Source organism: Mustela putorius, unplaced genomic scaffold (assembly GCF_011764305.1).
Source record: "Mustela putorius furo isolate JIRA1106 unplaced genomic scaffold, ASM1176430v1.1 tig00000196_pilon_pilon_pilon, whole genome shotgun sequence".
Classification (NCBI taxonomy): Eukaryota; Metazoa; Chordata; class Mammalia; order Carnivora; family Mustelidae; genus Mustela; species Mustela putorius.
In genome coordinates, this window is record NW_025421310.1 from 4,590,802 (window position 1) to 4,603,824 (window position 13,023).

Here is a 13,023-nt window from a genome sequence, read left to right on the forward strand (position 1 = left end):
CAGAATTCATTGTTTATACACCACACCCAGTGCTCCCTGCAATCCGTGCCCCCCTTAATACCCACCACCAGGCTCACCCAACTTCCCACCCCCTGCCCCTCCAAAACCCTCAGATTGTTTCTCAGAGTCCACAGTCTCTCATGGTTCATCTCCCCCTCCGATTTCCCTCCCTTCTCCAGAAGAGGGACTTTGGTGGGTAGTTGTCTCCCTACAGGGGTCTGAGTGGGGCTGGGGGGGGGTGAAGACACGGATATTGATGGTTTGGGGTACTTCTGTGTGCCAGGCACTGTGCTTGGTGCCTGACGGACACAGCCCTAGAGAACCCTTGCAGCTGTCCTGTGAGGTGAGACCTGCCAGGGGGTCGTTCATCAGGATAGGGCCCGCCCTCATGCTGATTCCAGTCTCCTGGGACCTACAGCTGGAGTCTGGGTACCCATGTCCCTGGGTTTGTGGGAGGCTGCAGCAGGCTGTCCTAGGGAAGAAAGGGCCCTGCCCAGGGGTTTTTCATCATGCTTGAATGGCCATGGTTGGACCGACTCCATGTTCCTTTTACCTCTGGGGGAGGAGGAGTTTACTGGCATTGGGGAGTTGAGGGCAGAGGTGAGATTTCTGGTGTGAGTCTGGAATCTGGCACTTGGTGGTTCCCTGTCCGTGAGCAGCTCACACTCCCTGCTCCTCTGGGGCCTCGGGTCCTCATCTGGAGGATGAGGGGCTCAAAACCAAGGTCATGGATGGCCACCTAGGGGGTGGAAGCCTGACTTCTGGGAGGAACTTTTGGACTCTGGTTGTGATTGTAGGTCGGAAAAGCATGGTCTCAAGCGGTGTTACCTTGCTGGGAAGTTGGTTAATGTGATTCAGTTTCATGTGAAATCTCAGATTGCTTTTAAAGGGGGAAGGGGTGATGCTCTTGTTGGTGGGAGAGGGCACACGTAAGCAAAGAAAACATTGCTTAATGCCCCTGGGCCCCCTCTGTGAAGCGCTGACCTTGGGGCGGGAGTGGAAGGGTGAGGAGCTGCAGGAGCCCGAGAGCGGCAGGTGGAAGGAAGCAGGTGGACCTTACCCTCTCAGCCTGCCTCTTCTCCCGAACCCAGGCAGCCTGGCAGGAGCGGACACCTAGGATGAGACGGATTGTGTGACAGTTTCCACTCTGCCACGTGTAGGCTGTGTGACCCTGGGCAAGTGAACTCTGACCCTCGGGTTCCTCTGCAGATAGGTTGCCTGTCCCACTGGAAGGGCTCCCTGGGGGCATCTGTGTGTGTCTTGGGCTGACCCACTGACAGTTCATCCCTTCCCCAGAGAGCTTAGTGCGGTGGCAGGGAGCCCAGGTTCATGTGCAGGCTCTGCCTGGGAGTGCTACTCTCTCTTCTCCAAGGCCCTGCTTGCTTTGTTTCATGCAGCCCGTGCACTTAGACAAACGTGCCTTAGTCACCAGTATGACCACTGTCATCCTTCCGGTGCTTTCCAGGAAGACGAGTCCCAGACTCTGGAGGGACACCTTACTGACCCACGACGTCCCAATGACACAGGCTCCTAATTTATTCCCTCGGCATGTTTGCTGTGCGCCCGGCACCCTTCTTAGCCCTGCCATCCGAGATGCCTGTTCTGTGTTTGTCCATCCCAAGAGACCGTGTTGCTCACTCATGTCACCATATTTCTTTGTTCCGCGCACACATTCTGTCTGAGGCGTGAGCCCAGTGGAGGACGGCTGCACAGAGTCGGTGAGGCCCTCTCGCCATCGGCACTGTCAACATTTGGGGCTGGGCCCTTTCTTGGCGGAGGGGTCCGTCCCGTGGATTATAGGGTGTTGAGCATCCCACCCAACCGATGCCAGCAGCACCCTGCCCCTGCATCTGGTTGAATCCAGACATTGCCAGATGTCTCTGCCTCCTGTGGCTCTGGGAGGTCCCACAGTCCTCAGCAGCTTTTTCCTCTCACGGAATAAACATTCCCTTCTCTCCTGCGGCTGACCCGGCCTCTCCTGCCTGTCGTGCTTGACGTCTTTGCTTCAGGTCACGGTGCTGCCTGGTTTCCTGAAAGGTTCCCCTGCGAGCTGCAAGCTTAGATTCCTGGGGCCGGGTGTGGACAGGGTGGAAACGAGGGATTCCCCAGCCCGCACGAGCCCTATGTTCCCTCCCCTGATTTTCCAGAAGAGATCAGATTTAGGATTTTTTTAAAAATGGGAAGCCCTTCAGTTTTTTAAATGTTAGCAGCTAATTAAAAAAAAAAAAAAAAGCAAAAAACAAAACGCAGTGTGACTGGGCTTCCAGTTCCCAGTCCTCTCTTCAGCATCCACTCAAGAGAATTAAGTTCTCACCGAACACAAAACAACCACCTGAACAAAGCGAAGGGAACCGTGAGAGGTGGAGGCTGTGCACACTTCAACTATCTCACCGTTTGTCACGTTTCCCCTCAAAGCTGGCAACAAGAAATTTCTTTAAAGGGGGAATTAAGGTTTTGGGGTCCCCTGTCAGTACCCTTTGTCTCCTTGATCTTGAGCCAGAATTTTAAGTTGGAACATACCACATACAAACACCAGATTTCTGGCTCCTCCTGGGAGTTCTGGTACCCCAGGTCTTCGTGCTGCACAGAGACTAGTTGGCAGGGGGTGTGGGGGTGTGTGTTGGGGGGGGCGTGATGGTCCTTTGTACACCCCACACCCAGGGGACAGCCCTCTCTCGTGCCTGGTCTTCACAGTGTACAGACCCAACACGTCTCGGTTTCCTCTGGGGCTCATAGACTTGGTTCTGGAGGTCAGAGGTTTCGACTCTGGCTCAACATTCTGCGTTGCCACAGGGGGAGGCCGAGGTGGCCACGATGCCTGGGACCCCGCTTCCTGAGCTTTTCTGGTGAGTCTGATGGATGCCCGAGAGGGGAAACTTTCTGCCCCAGAATCATCTCAGACTGTCTCCACTGGGAAGGAATACGTGCTCGTGTTGGGGTCTGCTCTCCTGGAGCCTTGGTGGACACGCGGATGTGGAGAGGACCCTGCCGGTCAGGCGGGGGCCTGGGGCCTGTCTTCTCGGGCATCTTGAGTGCGTTCCACATGGTACAGGTTCTGCAGCTGCTCACCCAGGGCAAAGACGAAGTTGGCACGTGAATTTGGGCTGCTTTCCAATCCCAGGAGCCTGGAGTGATGGTGGTAGTAAGAGTCACGCTTGCTATGATGTATTTAGTGCCCACTTGGGGGCAAGGTTGACCTCCTTTCCCTCACAGCTCATCCTCACAGAGGCCATGGGGTTAACATTCATTCCTCCCGGGATGCCTGGGTGGCTCAGTTGGTTGGACGACTGCCTTCGGCTCAGGTCATGATCCTGGAGTCCCGGGATCGAGTCCCGCATCGGACTCCCAGCTCCATGGGGAGTCTGTTTCTCTCTCTGAACTTCTCCTCGTTCATGCTCTCTCTCACTGTCTCTCTCTCAAGTAAATAAATAAAATCTTTAAAAAAAAAAAATTCATTCCTCCCCATGGTCTGTAAGGCAGTGGACCTGAGATCCGAACCCAAAGCCCCAGACTTCCAAGTCCTACTGTGTCAACGCTTCCTTCCTTACTCGTGTTTACTGAGCGCGTCCTACTTGTCTGGGGCTCTGCCAAGCAAGCGCTGGGGACACACCGCTGAATGTGCTGACCCTTGAGCACATTGTGTGTGCGGGGGTGGGGAGCAACAGGCAGGCAAGGATTGGGGTGGGGAGGAGGAGTGGGTGGTCGTCTGGGGAGGGGAGGTCTCAAAGAGTGAAGTCAGACAGTCACGGGGTGACTCCATCTGGCTCACTTCCCACTGTGAATGTGATCGTCTGGGAGCCCGGGTCCCATGTATGCCCACACCGGGACTGTTAAATGCGCAGTTATTAAGTTGAGCACAGATGGTGACCTGTGGTTCAACAGCAGACCACACGAGAACTGAAATAGAGAAGTTTTCTACTTACGGGTCCCAGAGGAAGTGCAGCGCATGCCCCAAGCGGCCACGTAGGGAGGTCAAGGCAGAGTGCAGACAGAGGCCGGACCTGGACACATGCCGTTATTGTGGTCTGGAGTTCCCGGGTCAGGGCTGGACTGGCCACTTCAAACCAAAAGAGTGGGGTTTTGGTGAGCCCCACGGGGGTCTTAACTAAGGAGTGTGTGAGGGATGTAAGTGCTGGGAGGCAGGGGAGACTTGCTCCTAGGGTGGTTGGGGGGGTCACCAGGAACTTGCCTTTGCTTCTGACTCCAGGCCCTGTGCTCCAGGGAGGGGCGGGTGTCTGGCGCAGACTCCTACCCGCCAGCAGGCACACAGAAGGGATGCCGAGGCAGAATGTCCTGGAGTAGCTTAGCTCAGGACTGGACACCACCCTTCCCAAAGTGTGCCCTGGGGAAGGTGGGTTCCAGGGAACGTTAACAAGGTGCTGGGAGAAGACAGGATCCTGTGTTCATGGAATTTAGGAAAATGTTGGATTTGAACTTTGTTTTTTCCTGTTTTTTTTTTTTTTTTTAAGATTTATCTATCTTAGAGAGAGAGAGATGGGGTAGGGGCTGAGGGAGAGGGAGTCAAGCAGACTCCCCAAAGAGCAGAGATCCTACGGGTCTCGATCCCAGGACCTTGAGATCATGACCTGAGCAAAACCAAGTGTTGGCTCAACTGACTGAGCCACCCAGGTGCCCCAATATTTGAATTTTCTAACATAGCACGGTGCTGGGCACACAGGAGGAGCTATGTCAAGATTTTGTTCACAGAATGAATCCGGAAACAAATTTTTGTCTGTTTCCCTTCAGGAGCCTTTAATGGCAGAGGCGGGGCTGGAGGGCACATTGTTAATATACAGTGTTTTCTGAACATGTTTGATCACAAAACCTTCCACTGACCGAGCATCTTGGGGGCTGGTGTGCTCCAGCCCATCCTTTGAGGGGGAGCATTGTGTGTAGGTGTATGGGTGTGTACCCACGTGCACATGTGTGTGTCCTTGTGTCTGTATCTCTGCATGTCTGTCACTGAACAAACGTGTGTCTGTGCGTCTGTGCATATGTGTCTCTAGTGTGTGTGTGTGTGTGTGTTTATATGTCTGTGTGTCACACATGCGCTCATTGTTCTCTTCCACTTGCCTTCTAAGGAAGCTAGAGGTACAGAGGGTCTTATTTCTGGCCCCATCGATTTTGCCTCCTCTCTGCCTTAATAGACGAAGTCTGTCCTCAAGCCCGGCTCGGCCAGAGCCTTCAGCACCATGGACAGAGCCCCATTGCCGAGTGGAGGGTGTCGGAACCCTCCTATCCCCTTCCTGAGCTCCCCAGCTGGCTCACGAGGAGGTGTCCTCCCCAGTTTCAGATGAGGAGAGCATCAGGGGAGGTGATTTCTCCCAGACCCTCCCAGCTTGTAAGTGGTAGAGCTTAATAGTGAAATCGAGTACCCATGCTCCTATTGCTGTACACTTCATGCCACATCTGTGAAATCTGTGTGGTCCCCAGCTAGCATAACAGTAAATGTATTTTGATGGAAAAGGTCATTCTGGCCCCTGGGGGGCTATGCCTAAGGAATTTGGGTCAGGAACTGATGTGTTTGATCACAAATAAGATCTTTTTTAAAAGATTTTATTTATTTGAGAGATAGCAAGAGAGCACGCAAGCAGGGAGGAGAAGCACGCAAGCAGGCTTCCTGCTGAGCAGAGACCCCAGTGCGGGGCTCGACCCCAAGACCCTGAGATTGTGACCTGAGCTGAAGGCAGACACTTAACCCACTGACCCACCCAGGCACCCACAAATAAGATCTTAAAAAGAATAGATAATTGGAGGGAAATTACCAAGTCTCTTTTATACCAATGCCCAGATTCCTCATTTCTCTTCCTATGTTTTTCTTTGAGATACTCAATGAATATATAAATGTTTTTAAAACTATTTTTATCAGATGGGAGCCCATCAGGTGTACTGTTCTGGTACTTGCCTGTGTATGTGCGTATGTGTATGTGGTATCTGTGTATCTGTGTATCTACTCTAATGATCTGTGTGTCTGTGTTTCTATCATCAGTCTTGTGTGTCTTTGTATCTGTCGATCTGTGTATGCGTGTGTCTGTCACCTCTCCACAACCAGCTACCTGCCTACCTACCTGTGGATCCAGGATTATTTCAGAGAAGCTCATACACATAATCTCATTCCTTTCCGTATTTTTACATTTCGTTGTGGACATAACATTTTATTACGTAGTAGCCCAGTGAGACTGTCACTTGTCTTCTGCTGTGATGACAACGCTCCAGCAAAACCCACCTGCTCCTCTCCTGGCATCCAGGAGCTGCATGAGGGGAACGTGTGTTTGAGTTCTGACAGATACGACCTCTCCCAGAGGTTAGACTGATGGATGGTGTCCCCAACAGCATACGATGTGACTCGAGCTGCCTGCCCTCCCCGTGAGGGTGATGTGATTTGGGGTGCTGCTGGGGTCCAGAGCAGACCACCAAGAAAGAATTCTTGAGACGTCTTTGGTGCCAAAAAAAAAATGTGGTTTTATTTAAAGCATGGGGACATTGGGGCGCCTGGGTGGCTCAGTGGGTTAAGCCGCTGCCTTCGGCTCAGGTCATGATCTCAGGGTCCTGGGATCAAGTCCCGCATCGGACTCTCTGCTCAGCAGGGAGCCTGCTTCCTCCTCTCTCTCTCTCTACCTGCCTCTCTGCCTACTTGTGATCTCTCTCTGTCAAATGAATAAATAAAATCTTAAAAAAAAATAAAAATAAATAAAATAAAGCATGGGGACAGGACTGGTGGCAGAAAAGAGCTGCGAGGGGGGTGATACTTGGGAGCTGGGGGAGGTAAGGAAAAAGGGAGGTGTCCAAAAGGACTTAGATATGCTAAAGAAGACTCACCAGATAGACAGGGCCTGGCGATTGTCAAATTAAGGTGGTTTTTCCCTCTCAGAGGCGAGGAGACAGCTGGGAGTTTCCCGGAGGAGCTCATCTGCTGCGGGTCCCAAGTATTTATCAGCGGGCTGCAGGTTATGAGGAAATTCCCTTCCGCCTTTGTTTCCCACATCACAAAGGAGGGGAGGGTGGTGCTAGGGCTGCAGGAAATGGAGTCTGTGGGTCTCTGGCAGTTAGGCTAGTGATAAGAGGGCTTTTTCCTTGTAAATCACTGAGGCATTTGTAAACTGGTGGAGACTCTGATTTCTATCAATTCACTGTCTGGTCTGTTTGTGTTCCCTTCCCGTAGTTTTAGGGCAGGCAGGAGTGCCTGAGGAATGTCACACGTACCCCAGGGCAGGGGGGTTGTGGTATGTCAGTGTGCGCCTGGCCCTCATTGGCCTTCCGCTCCCTCATTAAGGGAGCACAGGAGCCAGGAGGCTTTGAGTTGGCCTTCACCTTGGGACATCCGGTCTCACATGCACCCACGGTGTGCCCAGCACTTCACAGGTAACGTCTTGGCCAGTGTTCGCAGTAACACTAGGAGGCAGGGGCTCCTTTCTCCATCCGACGGAGAAGCAGCCTCAGAGAGGGGAGGTGACATATCCTAAAATTTACCAGGAGACATGGTAACCCCCGTGTCAGTTGCTGGATGCTGCCACACATAGACCCAGCAAGATTTTGCTATTGATAAGTGAAGCCGCTGGCCCAATATCTGGTAGATTCATTACCATTTCCCATGGGATGGAAATACTGCCTGGAACTCCGTCCACTGTGTCAGATAACTGCAGCCCAGCCCCTTGTCCTGGGCCTCAAGGCTCCTCCCTCTCCTCAGCTGCATTTGTTTTTGTTTTTAAGATTTTATTTGATAGAGAGAGCGTGCATAAGCAGGGGGCGCAGCAGGCAGAGGCAGAAGGAGAAGTAGGCTCCCCACTGATCCCAGGACCCCAGGATTATGACCTGAGCCGAAGGCAGACCCTTCACTGACTGAGCCACCCAGGCGCTCCTCCTTAGCTGCATTTGATGTGGGAAACAAAGGCAGAAGGAAAAAAAATTTTCCTTACTATCTACTGCTCATGGACAAGGTCTTGAAATAGGCAGAGTGACATTCCTCTAGAAACTGGCTCCTGGTTAACACTTTGCTGAGGACAAAAGGCAACCTTAACCCAGCCCCCAGGGTCCTGTAAGTCTACTTTGACACATAAAAATTCCTTTAGAAATTTCCTGTCTCTCTAAACCTTCCAAGCTACGTGTTGGCAATCATCCCCTGAGTGTATGGCCCACCGATACACATCTGGAGGGTCTCACGACTCAGGTTTTTTAAGAGGGTAATAAAATGACCTTTTCCCAACAACTGCTAGCCCCCTCAAGGTCCTGGAAACCTTGTTTCCAAAATTCCTTAGAGACTTAAGCTAGTCCTAACCCCCTTCCAACTTGCAGGTATATAATGGAATTTTGGGCAGGCTCCCCGCCCAGCAGAGAGCCCCATGTGGGACTCGATCCCAGGACCCCCGAGATCACAACCTGAGCTGAAGGCAAAGGCTTAACCCACTGAGCAGGCAGCCCCTATTTTTTAATTTTTAAAAAAGATTTAGGGTGGGGTGCCTGGGTGGCTCTGGGTTAAAGCCTCTGCTCAGGTCGTGATCCCAGGGTCCTGAGATCGAGCCCTGCATCAGGCTATCTGTTTGGCGGGAGCCTGCTTCCTCCTCTCTGTCTGCCTGCCTCTCTGCCTACTTGTGATCTGTCAGTCAAATAAATAAATAAAATTATATATATAAAAAAGATTTAGAGTAAGAATGTGAGTTGGGGTTAGGGAGGCAGAGGGAGAGGGAGAAAGAAAATGTCAAGCAGACTTTCCATGGAGTGTGGAAACCTAGGTGGGACTCCATCTCACGACCCAGTGAACATGACCTTGAGATGGTGACCCTGTGGTGGTGACCCTGAGATCATGACCTGATCTGAAATCCAGAGTCAGAAGCTTAATTGGCTGAGCCACCCAGGAGCCCCTATGTCACACCATTTCAATGCATCGGTCTGAGTTAGACCTTGTGTTGTTGGTTTATTGAGGCAAAATGCACATAATGCAAAACCAACTATTTTTCTAAAACTTGGTAAGATTGTTAAATGAAGTAACAAAATAACCAAGTAACAAAATATCCTAAACTATATTAATTTTACTTTATAAAAAGTATCAATAATGTCATCATAACCTCACGAAACATGATCACCTCCCAAAGGCTCCACCTACTAATACCATCCCATTGGGAGTAGAGTTTCAACGTCTGAATCTGGGGGGAGGGGGCACATTCAGTCCATAACAGTTAGGGAAGATTCTTTCTTCTTCATTCTTCCTCCTCCTTCTTCCTTCCTCCTCCTCCTTCTTCGTTCCTCCTCCTCCTTCCTTCTTTCTTCCTCCTCCTCCTTGTTCTTTAAGACCTCTGCAGCCAGATTCTCTTATTCTTTAAAAGAATAGACCATTTTGGGGGCAGTTCTGGGTCACAGCATTTGTGGAAGGTGCAGAGATGCCCCGCTGCCCGCCGGACCCACCCGCGCACGGCCTCTCCCGCTCTCAGCACCCCCTGCCGGCGCGCGGCATCTGCTACTGCGGAAGGACCTCCGTCCAGACCTGTGGGTGACATTCGGGTCATTCTTGGTGTTGCCTCTTCCACCGGTCTGCAGGGACATGTGACATATCTGTCACTCCGGCATCACCCCGCGTAGCCTCACTGCCCAGACCACACCTGTTCGTCCCGCCCCACCCCCGACAGCCGACCACCATCTACGTCTCCATGTCTCACGTTTCCAGACGCCACACAGTTGGAGTCACACAGCGCACACCTTCCAGGCCCGCTGCTGTCACCAGGCAGGGCGTGCCCGCGTGTCCTCCCTGCCCCTGCTGGTGGCTCCGTGCCAACCGGTGCCCGGACACTCGGCTGTGCGGACGGAAGGCGGTGCTCCTGTGCGCTCAACCCCCCGAGGTGCCCACCCCCGAGGAGCTCACCCCCACCAGACGCTCACTGCCCCCCCCAGGCGCCCACCCCTTGGGGTACATTGGCTGCTTCCGAGGTTCTGGCCGATGTGATAATGCAGGCGCCGCCCCTGGTGTCATCCGTCGCCTGCAGAGGAAGCCAGAAGCTCACGGCCTGTGCCGGGGGTGCCGTGGTGGCCGGCCACGGGGCTACAGGGGAGCCGCTGAGGGTGCCCCCCGGGAGCGGTCCCTGCCGCGCGCGGTGGTCCTGGTAGAGCGGCGTCGGGAGTGTCTGCGGCATTTTCGTGGTCGCGGCGGGGGCAGGCGGTGCCCCTGGCGGCTGAGTGGGTAGAAGCCAGGGACGCGGCTGAGCATCTTCGAGGGCCCGGGACGCTGCCTACCCCACAGCTAGGCCGACGGTGCTGAGGATGCCGAGGTCCGCGCACCGCGGTGCGGGCGGCCCCACCCCCCGGCTCACTAGGGGTGAGGGGGAAGCTCTGCCGCCCTCTAGCGGTGTGGGCAGTCCCTCCCGCCGGCTCGCTAGCGGTGAGGGGGAATCTCTGCCGCCCTCTAGCGGTGTGGGCGGTCTCTCCCGCCGGGCTCGCTAGTGGTGACGGGGGAGCTCTGCCGCCATCTAGCGGACATTGGCGGAGGGTGGCGGGCACTGCGGAGCCGCAGAACGGCCGGCGGGGAGGGTGTCCCACCCCAAGCCAGGCCGAGTCGACGCTTTGCATCGATGCTTCAGGCCACCCTCAGGGACAACTCCGTGGGTGGCTGTTCCCAGGTTCAGTTCTGCAATGCCGGGAGGCTGTGGGGAGTCAGTGCCGGGTACAAGTGGGCACGAGGAGTTTTTTGGAGAATGAACTGTTCTGTATATTTTGGCGATGGCTCTCCAGTTGCTTTTCAAAACTCAGAGCACGACACTCACCAGAGGGAGATTGCTGCTCTATGTAAATCATACCCCCAAACCAACCTAAAACAATACAGATGAGGTGGAGGAAATGCAGCCTTCTCAGGCTCCAAGGTCAGCATCACCCCATGCTCCTGCGAACAGGACTGATGGTATGATGTACCGATGGACGTTTGCCCCCTGTACCTGCCACCCACCTCCCCTCCCCATGTCACAGGAGTGCAGTAAGCTCCCAGAGAGCGGACACCTTGTTGGTCTTATGTGCAGCTGGATTGCCAGCCCTGGCCAAGCGACCATCACACAGGCGCTGGGCATTTCTAAGAAGAATCAGCATCTCGTCTCCTCCTTTTGGAACTTGAAATCAAATGAGAAATCAAGAATTAGATATAAATCAAAATGTCACCTCTATTCTCCGTTGGTCTGATGGCCTGTATTTGCACATTTCAAAAAAGATTTTATTTGAGAGAGAGAGAGAGAGCAAGAGCAGGGGGAAGGAGCAGAGGGGGAGGGAGAAACAGGCTCCCTGCTCCATGTGGGGCTCCATTGCAGGACCCTGAGATCATGACCTGAGCCCAAGGCAGACCCTTCACTGACTGAACCACCCAAGTGCCCCTGTATTTGCAGATTCCTAACACTTTTCCTTGATCAGAGTCCAAGGAGGCTTGCTGCATGGAGGAGGAGAGAATGCACGTGTCTGAAGGATAGGCTGCTTGGAAGGAATACCCAGAGGGGCAACGCCACATAGGCCTGGTGTCTTCCTTCTGGCCTTGCCAACAAGGTAACTTCTCTACCCTTGAAGATGGCTGGGCGGGGGAAGGGTGGGGAACAAGACATTAACCGCAAAAGTGAGTTGAGAGTGGCTTTTCCCTGGAGTATAGAATTGGACAGATGATAAGGTGGCCCCATGATCTCTTCATCCCTTCATGCCCTTGCGGGGGCCTCTTCCCCTGCAGCGGGAGCATGACTCATGACTTCCATTCAAACAGGATACGGCAAAGTTGGTGGGACCTCACTTGCGTGGTTACAGGAAATTTTTAGTCTGTCTTGTAGGGAGACTCTCTAGCTTCAAAGAAGGAATCTGCCACAGCAGGGGGCAGTGCGACAAGTAGCCAGGAATGCCCCCTGACACCAAGAGCCTCTGTCTGGTCGCCTACTAAGAAGTGAATGCCTCCAGGAACCACCTGAATTTGGAAGAGCTCCTCCCCGGTTGAATCTCTGATGAGACCATGACCCCACCGAGCACATTCATCATGTCTTCGTGAGATCCCGAGGCAGAGGACCCAGTTAAGCCATGCCCAGACTCCTGACCCACAGACACTGTGAGGTAAGGTGTTTCCAGCTGCTAAGTCTGTGACCCATACTGTGAACGGCCGTAGATGACATAAGTAGGTATTTAATCATGTATCTGTGGGATGAGTGTTCTGGCTTTGTGAGCTTTCCAGGAATTCAGCTTCCCAAAATGCCCATAAGAAGTGGGTGCTGTTTTCCTTATTTTCCAAGAGATGGGAACAAAGGCTAACGGAGGCTGGCATTTGTCTCGGGTCATCAGAATAATTTAGGAGAGCCAGGATGCCAACACAGGTCTGAATTAAAAACTCATTGCCTTTTCTTGTGGATCTTCCTTTTCAGGCAGCGATTTTCTGAAGTGGGACCTAGGAACCGTCCAGGGGAGAGAGGAACAGACAGTGGTCAAGAGACTCCATGAAACACAGAAGGCAGGCAATAGGTATTTTTAGGTCTATGTAAGGTGGTATTTTTTTTCTTTAATTTGACAGAGATTATAAGTAGACAGAGAGGCAGGCAGAGAGAGAGGAAGGGAAGCAGGCGCCCTGCTGAGCAGAGAGCCTGATGCAGAGCTCGATCCCAGCACCCTGGGATCATGAACTGAGCCGAAAGCAGAGGCTTTAACCCAGTGAGCTGCCCAGGCGCCCAAGGTGGTATTTCTTTTTAAAAGACTGGAACAGTATGCTTTATTAGCATTTGACCCCAACATCAGTGGGGCTGCCTCACCGGCTCTGTAGGCCAGCCGGTCCCATGTCCCGAGTGGGAGAGCCGGTGCTCTTAAGACTGGGACGTCTCTAATTAGGAGGCATAACTGTGACATCACTCCCCCATTCCCATCACACAGACCAGGCCCCGTGGGTCCAAGGCACAAGCATTATGTAATGTGAATATTTCCAGAACACGCATTTAAACACTGTTCCTGGAGAGACATCAGAGATGGAAGATAACACTAGCAACAGAAGCCCAAGGAAACTTCGAGGCTGGCCTTTCTCCTCTGCTTGGTCTGAAT